The sequence below is a fragment of the Heterocephalus glaber genome, unplaced genomic scaffold, assembly GCF_053883595.1.
Source record: "Heterocephalus glaber isolate CG9 unplaced genomic scaffold, H.glaber_assembly_v1.0 deba00001452, whole genome shotgun sequence".
NCBI lineage: Eukaryota > Metazoa > Chordata > Mammalia > Rodentia > Bathyergidae > Heterocephalus > Heterocephalus glaber.
Genome location: NW_028258302.1, coordinates 18117821 through 18126627, shown reverse-complemented (window position 1 = coordinate 18126627; position 8807 = coordinate 18117821). Strand labels below are relative to the sequence as shown.

Here is an 8807-nt window from a genome sequence, read left to right as displayed (position 1 = left end):
CTCCTGTTGACAGAGGCTCAGGGAGGTGACAGGCTGTGAGGAGCAGGTCTGCCGATTCCTGCCTGGTGCTGTGTGACTTGTATGGAAGCCTGAGCCTTGGCATGTGAAGCCCTCCGTGGTGGCTTTGTCACCAGCATTTCTGGATTCAAATTCAGGCCCTGCTGACTTACTGGCTGTGTGACCCCAGGCAAGTTTTTTTTAAGTCTCTGAGCCTTGGTTTTCTCTTCCCAATAACACTTACCTCATAGCATTATTGGGAAATCTAATGAGATAATGCAAGTAAAGCTTTCAGCACAGATCCTGGTTCAGAAGGAGCTGCACGAATTGGCAGCTGTCACTACATCTCTGACCTTATCTCCAGTACACAGACCCTTTTAATCTCCATATCTCACTGGTCCTTCAAGGCCCGGGTTAAACTTCACCTCCTCTAAGAAGCCTTCCCTGCCTGCTTCCCTCTCACAGCCAGAGCTCCTCTTGCCCTCTTCTGACCCATAGTGTGTTCCACCTCAGCAATCAATGCTTTTCATTCCTTGTTTATCAGTTGGGTTGTAAGCTCCTTCAAGGGTCTAGGTCAGATTTCTCTTTGAATGTCCCTCAGAGCCTGGCCTGGCACATACAGAAGGTGCGTAATAAGTATTGGTCGTGGTTTGCTCATCTGTCTGTCCAGCAAAGAGTAGCTGAAGTGAATAAGATCTGAAATTGAAGGTCAGCAGGCCTCGATTAAATCCTGCTCTCTACTTCCTAGCCGGGCAGGCCTGGCAGCTTGTCCACCTCTCTTAGCCTCAGTTTCCTCAACCATCAGATAAAGACCGTGCTACTACTTGGCCTGTTTCCCAGGAATTCAGAGACAGTATACAGTGTCAATGGTGATGATGATTGAGAGTATTTATTGAGAAGCTATAGCTAGTATTTATTCTGCTGGGCTCCAAGCATCATCTTACCTTAAGCATTGTCTGTGATCTTCACAACCCACCTCTGACATAAGACACTATGATTATCCCCATTTTACAGATGAGGGAATCTGGAAAGAATTGTAGCAGAGCAGGTTTGGGAAAGAAGCAGGGCCCCAGGGCCAGGGAGGGAGATGGGGGTGGCAGGGTGGAGCTGGGAGGAAAGAAGGGAGCCAGCAGGGGGCTGAGAGCCAGCTCTCTGCGGTTGAGTTTCGGGCAGCTGGGACTGGCTTTGGAGTTTCACTGCCTGTGAACTAACAAATTCTTGCAAGAGGTGTAGGGCACAGTTCTCCTTGGGCCCAACTTCCTGTCCTTGAATTCATTCCTGGTGTTGTGATCTTGGTCAGGTCACTAGACCTCTGTGAACCTCAATGTCCTTATCTTTGAAATAGAGATGGCAAAAGTGACCTCTCCATTTGCTGCCAGGACTCTAAGGTATTGGATTTAAAGTCCTTAGAAGGGTGCCAGGCACACAGGGTGTACTTGCTATAATGCCAAGCTATGCATTTTACATGCATTATTTTGTTGAAACCTCTGAACTATCTTATCATAGAGATAACAATTTGGACAGATGAGAAACTTGAGGCTGAAACATGTAAAGGGACTGGATTAAATGCTGGTTAAAGATGAGATGAGGATCTAAACTCCGATATTTCTCTCCCAGGGCACTGAGATCTTCTGAACAAAGAACCAGCCCCAGGGCCCCTGTGAAGGAGGGGGTGTTTTGCCAATGAGTCAGGGGTTCCAGGGCTGCGGACACTGTTGGAAATGGAAAGTGTGTGCTGCACAACTAACTCATCAGTTAAGAGTGCTTAATGCCATTTTCCAGGAGAGGAAACAGGCACGGGGACATTAAGTGACTTGGCTGAGACCACAGAGCTGGTGAGTGAGGAAGCCCCATCCCAGCCAAGCCCAAACACCCCTGAAAAACTCCCCAAGCCAGTACAAACGTCCATTCTCACTGAATCTCTCAGCCTCACCGCCTCTTCTGGAAAATGCCTCATTTTCCTCTGCTCAAAGTCCTGTTCATCAGAACTCAAGCCTTAATACGTACTTCCTGTTCTAAGGTTCTCAGTGTTCAGATAAAGATCACCTGTTCAGGTGACCCCAAAATCACAGAGAAGGTGTGGGGAAGCAGGGGGAGAATTAGCCAGGCGTGGTAGCACCTACCTGTAATCTCAGCACTCTGAGAAGCTAAGGCAAGAGGATCTCAAATTTGAGCCCAGCCTGGGCAACCTAGTGACTTAATGAGACCTTGTCTCAAAATAAAAAATAAAAAAGGGCTGGTGATGTAGCTCAGTGTGAAGGCCCTGAGTTCAATCCCCAGTACTGGAAAAGAAGGGGGTAGATCTCTACCCCACCTTCATGCTTCTTCTACAACAAACATGCATTACTTTGGTAATGGGAGAATAAAAGTTGTTTAAAGGGCTGGGGATGTTTTTCAGTGACAGGGCCCTTGTCTAGCACAGGGCCCTGGTGAGGGCCTTTGATTCCATCCTCAGTACTGCAAAGCAAAGAAAGAGGAGGAAGAAGACGGAGGAGGAAGACGGAAGGAAGAAGTTGTTGCTTCAGAAAAGCTTTGCTAATGATGATAACGCTTGCTGGAAAATTGTTGTAATGTGGGGTTCCTGGGTTTTCAACACAGAAAAGGCCGTATGAATGTTTGTTAAATACATGAATCCCAAACCCTGACACTCCATTAGCTGTGTGCCTGTGAGTGTGTCACAATACTGTTCTGAGCCTCAGTTCCTTCACCTGAGAAATGGGGTCATCATGGCTGTCTCCTAGGGTGACTGTGTTGAAGTGAAACTGGGATGAGATAGGAATGTGCTGTGTGTGTGTGTGTGTGTGTGTGTATGTGTGTGTTTATCAAAATTTATTGAGAAGGCAAAAGATTCTGATGCACAGTTCTCCAGAGAAGAGATATAGAGGCTGATAAGCACATGAAAATAAGCTCCACAGCATCAGTCATTTGAGAAAGGATGAAGCCACAGGGATACCACATCATGCTCACAGGAATGGCTATCATAAAAGAGATGGACATGTATTTAACAAATAGGATGTGGAGAAACTGGAACCCTCATTCATTGCTGGTTGGGATGTGTATGGTGCAGCTGCTTTGGAAAACAATTTGGTAGTTTCTCCAAAAGCAGCTCTCACAGAGATACTGCATGATTTGGCAATTCTATCTCCAGGTATATAGCCAAGAAAAGTGAAAACATGTCTAAACAAAAGTGTATACATAAATTTCATAGCAGCATTTATTAGTAAAAAGAAAAAGAAAAAACCCCAAAGTTCATCAACTAATGAACAGATAAAAAATATATCTATATTTTAAAAATTATATAATGGAATATTACTCAGCCATGAAAAGGAAAGAAGTACTGACCCATGCTACAACGTGGAGAAACCTTGAAAACATGCTAGCTGAATGCCTATAAACCAGCACTCTGGGAGGCTGAGGCAGGAGGATCACAAGTTCAAGCCTAGCCTGGACAACAGGGACTTAGCCTGTCTCAAAATAAAAAAAAGAGCTGAGGATGTAGCTCAGTGCAAAGGCCCTGAATTCAATCCCCAGTTCTGGACAAAGAAAACCAGTATTACACTAAGTGTGTGAAACCAGACCCCAAAGGCCACACTTGTAGGCGTCTGTGTATATGAAGTGCTCAGTATGGGCAAGTCTACAGCGACAGAAAGTAGACTAATAGTTGCCAGGAGTGGGTCAGACTCATTTTACAGATTGGAAAATGAAGCTCAGAGAAGACAGCGGCCACTGTGCTCACCTGTGTGATGCTGGCCTGGCTGGTGACTTCACCTCTTTGAGCTTTAGTTTTTTTGACTGTAAAGTGGAGATAATGACGTCCCCTGAGAGGGTAGTCTATAGGGCAGCCTGACTGTGAGACCTTATGCAGATGTTACTTCCTTCTCTCCTCCTGCCTTTGCGTGGAAGCGGCCAGGGTTTAACGGTGAAGGCTGCCATCTAGAGGCGAACTCCGGCACCTGCCGAGGCGCTGTGGCGGGCTGTGTTCTCGAGGTACTGACCGCCTGTGGGCTTGAGGAAGAGACAAGGATGTGAAGGATACAACCCTGCTGGGGAGCCCAGGGCCACCAATTTGGCCAGATCCCTCCCAGATGTTTCCAGACCCTGGAGATGGTTTTCACAGATGTTGGGTCCTGCGGAGGTGGGAAGGAGAGCCATCAGATTTAGGTCCCATGGAAGGAAGGGCCCCTATAATTCCTGGAGTTATCAGTTTATTCCCTGCTGTTCCTGAAGGATCTCATTAAAATGCACACCAGACCTTGTCACTCTCTAAGCTTAAGGCCTGGCAAGTAGCTCCCTGCCAGGGCCTGGCTGTACCTAACACCCAGCACCCCTGACCTTTAGCCTCTTCACACATGGGCCTTAGGTTCTGATCAAACACACTCCTCCTAGCTCCCCCTCTGACCGCTCTGCTCCTCATTTGCCTGTGATGTTCTCTGCTTGAGACATCTCTCTCCACCTCTACCACCAGGGAAAAACTGCCCTGTTCTCAAATTCCTTCTTTTCTTTATACCAGATAAACAAACCACTGAGAATGTCATGTGGCCCATATCCACACAGCATCTCACAGAACCCTGAACAGAAATGAGTTGAGTTTGTTTGTTTGTTTTTGGTACGGGGGATAGAACTCAGGACCTTGTGCTTTCGAGGCAGGTGGCAGAACCACTGAGCTAAATCTCCAGCCTCTTGTTTGTTTGTTTTTTGTAGTGCTGGAGATTGAATGCAGCGCCTTGTGCATGTTACAAAAGTGCTGTACCACTGAGCAACATCCTCAGGCCAAAATGGGTGTATTTAACTCTTCAGAGTGACATAATTGAAACACAGGATGGCAAAATCAAGAGTCGAGGTCAAAACAGACCTGCCTGCAGTCCTAGCTACTCAGCAGGCTGACGTGGGAAGATCACTTGAGTCCAGAGGCCAGCCCTGGGCAGTACGGTAAGACCTATCTCAAAACGGGGGGCAGACCGGGGCTGGGGGTATAATTTAGAGGTGGTGCACTTGCATAGCATTTGTTCTTCCCACTCTTCCCTCATGGGTTTGATCCCTAGCACACCCCCCAAACAATCTGTTTTTGCTTCTGTATTTTGGTACCGGGGATCAAACTTGGGTCCCTGCGATTTCAAGGCAGGCGGCAGAACCACTGAGCTGATCCCGGGCCCCTACCCAAAACAATACGAACCGATTGCTAACATTGAAAAATGAGGCTCAGAGCTCTTTGGAAATAAACAAGACACCCAGTCTTTGGAATTCAGGTGGTGGTGGCCACAGGATGGGTGGTGCTGGCTATAGCATCCATCTTTCGGAAGCTGGCCCTGACCCCTGCCCCCCACCTCCTGTTAGCAATCCCAATCTGTCATCGGCTCACATCATAATTACAGCTGTTTTTATGTTTTGTGCTCCCAACAGCCTGAACAGTTCCTCCTTTTCTCTATCTTTACACCTCAATATCCAACACTGAGAAGACTCACAGAATTGCTTATTGAACTAATCACCATAAAAAGAGTTTTGGAGTAGTTGAAAGATCACTTACAATCCCATGAGTGCCTCTAGCCACTATCAGAGTCTCTGTTACTCTTGGTGAAGAGAAATGTTGAGTCAGAGACCCTGGGAAGCCAGAGGTCTTCACGGGGGCCAAATTCTCAGGTACTTCCTTCTCTAGGCCTATGGAGGCAGAAGCATAACTCCACACTTTCTAAACCACCTCTTTCCCCCTCCAACCCATCCTCTGATCTTTTCTCCCCCACAGGTGGATAAAAAGTGATGCTAAACTAGGCATGGTGGAACACACCTATAATCCCAACACTTGGGAGGCTGAAGCAAGAGGATCACGAGTTTGAGGTCAGCCTGCAATACATATCGAATTTAAAGCCAGTTTGTGTTACATAGTGTGACACTGTCTCAAAAATAAAAAAACAAACAAAAAAGGATGCTAACTGGGTTGGGATTGAAGCTCAGGAGAGAGGACACTTGCCTAGAATGTGCAAGGCCCTGCTGGGTTGGATCCCCAGCACCAAAAAAAAGATGCTAATCACTGAAAATCCAAAACTTTTTTGTCAGTGTTGAGGATTAAACCCAAGACCTCATGCATGCTTGACAAGTGCTTCACCACTGAGCCACATCGTCAGCAAAACTCCAAGCTTTCTAAGTGTTGATACACCACCACAAGTGGAAAATTCCATGCCTGATCTGATAGGATGGATCGCAGTCAAAATGCAGTTGCACTAAAAATATTGTACACAATCACGTGCAGCTTATGTATATAAGGTGGATATGAAATGTAAATCATTTTACATGTTTAGGCTCGGGTCCCATCCCTGAGACACTGTACTTAATTATGCACATAGGTCAAAACCTGAAATCTAAAGCACTTCTGGTCTGAAACATTTCAGATAAGGGTTATTCTCTACCTACACTAGCAAAGCGAGGGCACTCACACCTCAGATCCACTGCAGGGATCTCAGTCATCCTGTGAAGATGCCACATATATGATTGTCCTAACATCCTATAAATTGTGTATTACCATCACTCCCGTTTTACAGATGGAGCTTCATAAATTTGCCCCAGGCCACAGGGCATTTCTGGAGCCAGGACAGACTGGCTCTCACTCACCCTGCTCTCTTTCTTCTAGAAACATGGGCTTCAGCATGTGTATGTAGGACAAGAACCCCACCACACAGGATGGGTGTGAGGACTAGATGTAACAGGTGTGGCATCAGGAACACTGTACATAATACTCAGGAAGAAGTCAGTCCTCTTTTTTGCTCCTCTCTAGCGGGCAACTAACAATTTCAGCAACTGGCCACCAGAGGGAAGTCATGTGCCTAAGACCTAAGCCTTCCCTGGGGCCTGGTTACTGCTTTGACGTTAAGAATTCTGCTGAGTCCCTTTTCCCCTTATGTTCAGCCCTGGGATCAAGGACATTTCTCACCAGCGTGGAACCTCAAAGAACTGACCCATAAGGGTTATGCCTTAAACCCATCCAGGGCCCCTTTACCAACATCAGCTCTGGGACGGGAGGGTGGGGGCTGAATGCTGAGGGGGCCGTATGCTGAGGGGGCCCAGCTGTGTCCCATTTTCCCATTTGGTAGTGGTAGTGGTGGAGGGTGGCAATTATCAGCAGTTCCCCTCCTGCTGGAGGCTGGGTTCCTGGAGTCACAGCTGCAGGCTGGTGGGTAGCAGGGAAGGCTTTGGAATTGTCTCCCTGGGGGTTTCCATGGTTACAGATTGACGCAGGCAGCCCACTAGACTGGGTCCTTTATCTGCATTGTCTCCTGGGGAGACAATGGGCTTTGGGGATGGGGGCACTCTATGTAGATCACTACCTCAGCAGAGGCCTTGTGTGACCTGTGCTGTGAACCGTTTGACCCCAGCTGCTGGGGCTGAAGGAGCTGGGTATAGGAGTCAGCCTTGGCAATCACTCCTTGTTTTGGGGTACAGCACTGCTGCTATGGAGGGGCTGGAGAGGCCATCATGGGGTGACATAAGCAAATCCGAGGCTCCCAACAACAAAGCTACAATATCCACCAGGCACTAAATAAAATGCAAACTCTTTGGAGTGAGCTGGCCTAGATCAAATCATGACCGTCTTTTACTGGTTGTGTGATTTGGGCAAGTTAATTTACCTACTTGAGTCTCAATTTCCTCATCTGGAAAAGAGGACAACAAGGGTTTAATAAAATTGCTGTGGAGAGGCACCAAGCACAAAATTTGGTGTCAAGATGGTGCTCAGAGAGTACCTGAGTCCAGAGAGACTCATAGTAACTCATGGTACTTCTTGGGACATGGGGCTGGCTCTGTCACTCTGCAGCCTTAGCTAAGACCTTTTTCTCTGGGCCTCAGCTCCTCCATCTATGACCTGGGGAACCCAGGTTTATAAAAGTTGATATGAGACAATGATAAGAAAGTGCTTGGAAAAGCAGAAATCAAACCACTAACACACAGCCCTGCCTTCTAGGACTTATATGGAGTTTGAAAAGGCAATACATAATCTCAGGGGCCTGTGGTATTTGTGGAGGTGGAATCTTTGGGGCTATGGCAGTTAAGTGAGGTTTTTCCGAAGGAGGTAAAATGTAAGTGGGCTTGTGGGGGGTGGGGGTGGGGTGCTGAATCAGTGAATTATCCAGAAGATTCTATTGCACTATGCCAAGGAAAAGCAGAAGCCCAGAGGAGTGAATGGACTCAGCTCTCTGCCACCCAGCGTAATATCTTTCCTGGTCACAGCTGTCTTCTCCAGGGAAGAGTATATGTAGGTGAGGAGGAAAGGCAGGAGTAGGGAGAGCTATTGTCATTTGTGTCCCATGCAGCAGTCCCATTTATGGGACACCTTTATCTGAGACAAATTGATCATTAGCTCCATTTTATAGATAAGGAAACTAAAGATTTCCATTGTTTTCCAATTGATTTGGCAGGAAAATGCATAAGGCCCAAGAATAAAATAATTTTTTCTGGAGTATGGAATAGAGAATTTGCCTAAGGGAAAAGTAAAACAATTTCTTCATGCTTAAATCATCAGCAGAGAGAACCAAAATCTTTCAAATGTTTATTACTCATCACTCCATTATGAGGCACTCAGCACAGACCTTTGGCACAAGGTAAATGTTCAGTAAAGGAAGTTCTTATCACCATCCCCATTATTAATTGTTTATGTGTGTGGTGCTAGGGATGGAATCAGGGTGCTGTACCACCAATCTATCGCACCCCCCTGGAATTTTGATTTTGAGTTTTGAGACAAGGTCTTGTTAATTTACCCAACATACTTCAAACTTGTGATCCTCCTGCCTCAGCCTTCCAAGTAGCTGGGATTACAGGTGTGTGCC

The 8807-nt window shown here is 46.7% G+C and overlaps 1 long non-coding RNA gene across 1 annotated transcript; it reads left to right on the top strand.

The window, feature by feature from the left end:
* The first annotated feature begins 909 nt into the window (after positions 1-909).
* On the top strand, positions 910-7023 carry LOC110350374 (uncharacterized). The gene is made up of 3 exons (XR_002396918.2): positions 910-1832; positions 4699-4926; positions 5738-7023. It is a non-coding gene; the product is annotated as an uncharacterized LOC110350374 (long non-coding RNA).
* The last annotated feature ends 1784 nt before the right edge of the window (positions 7024-8807 follow it).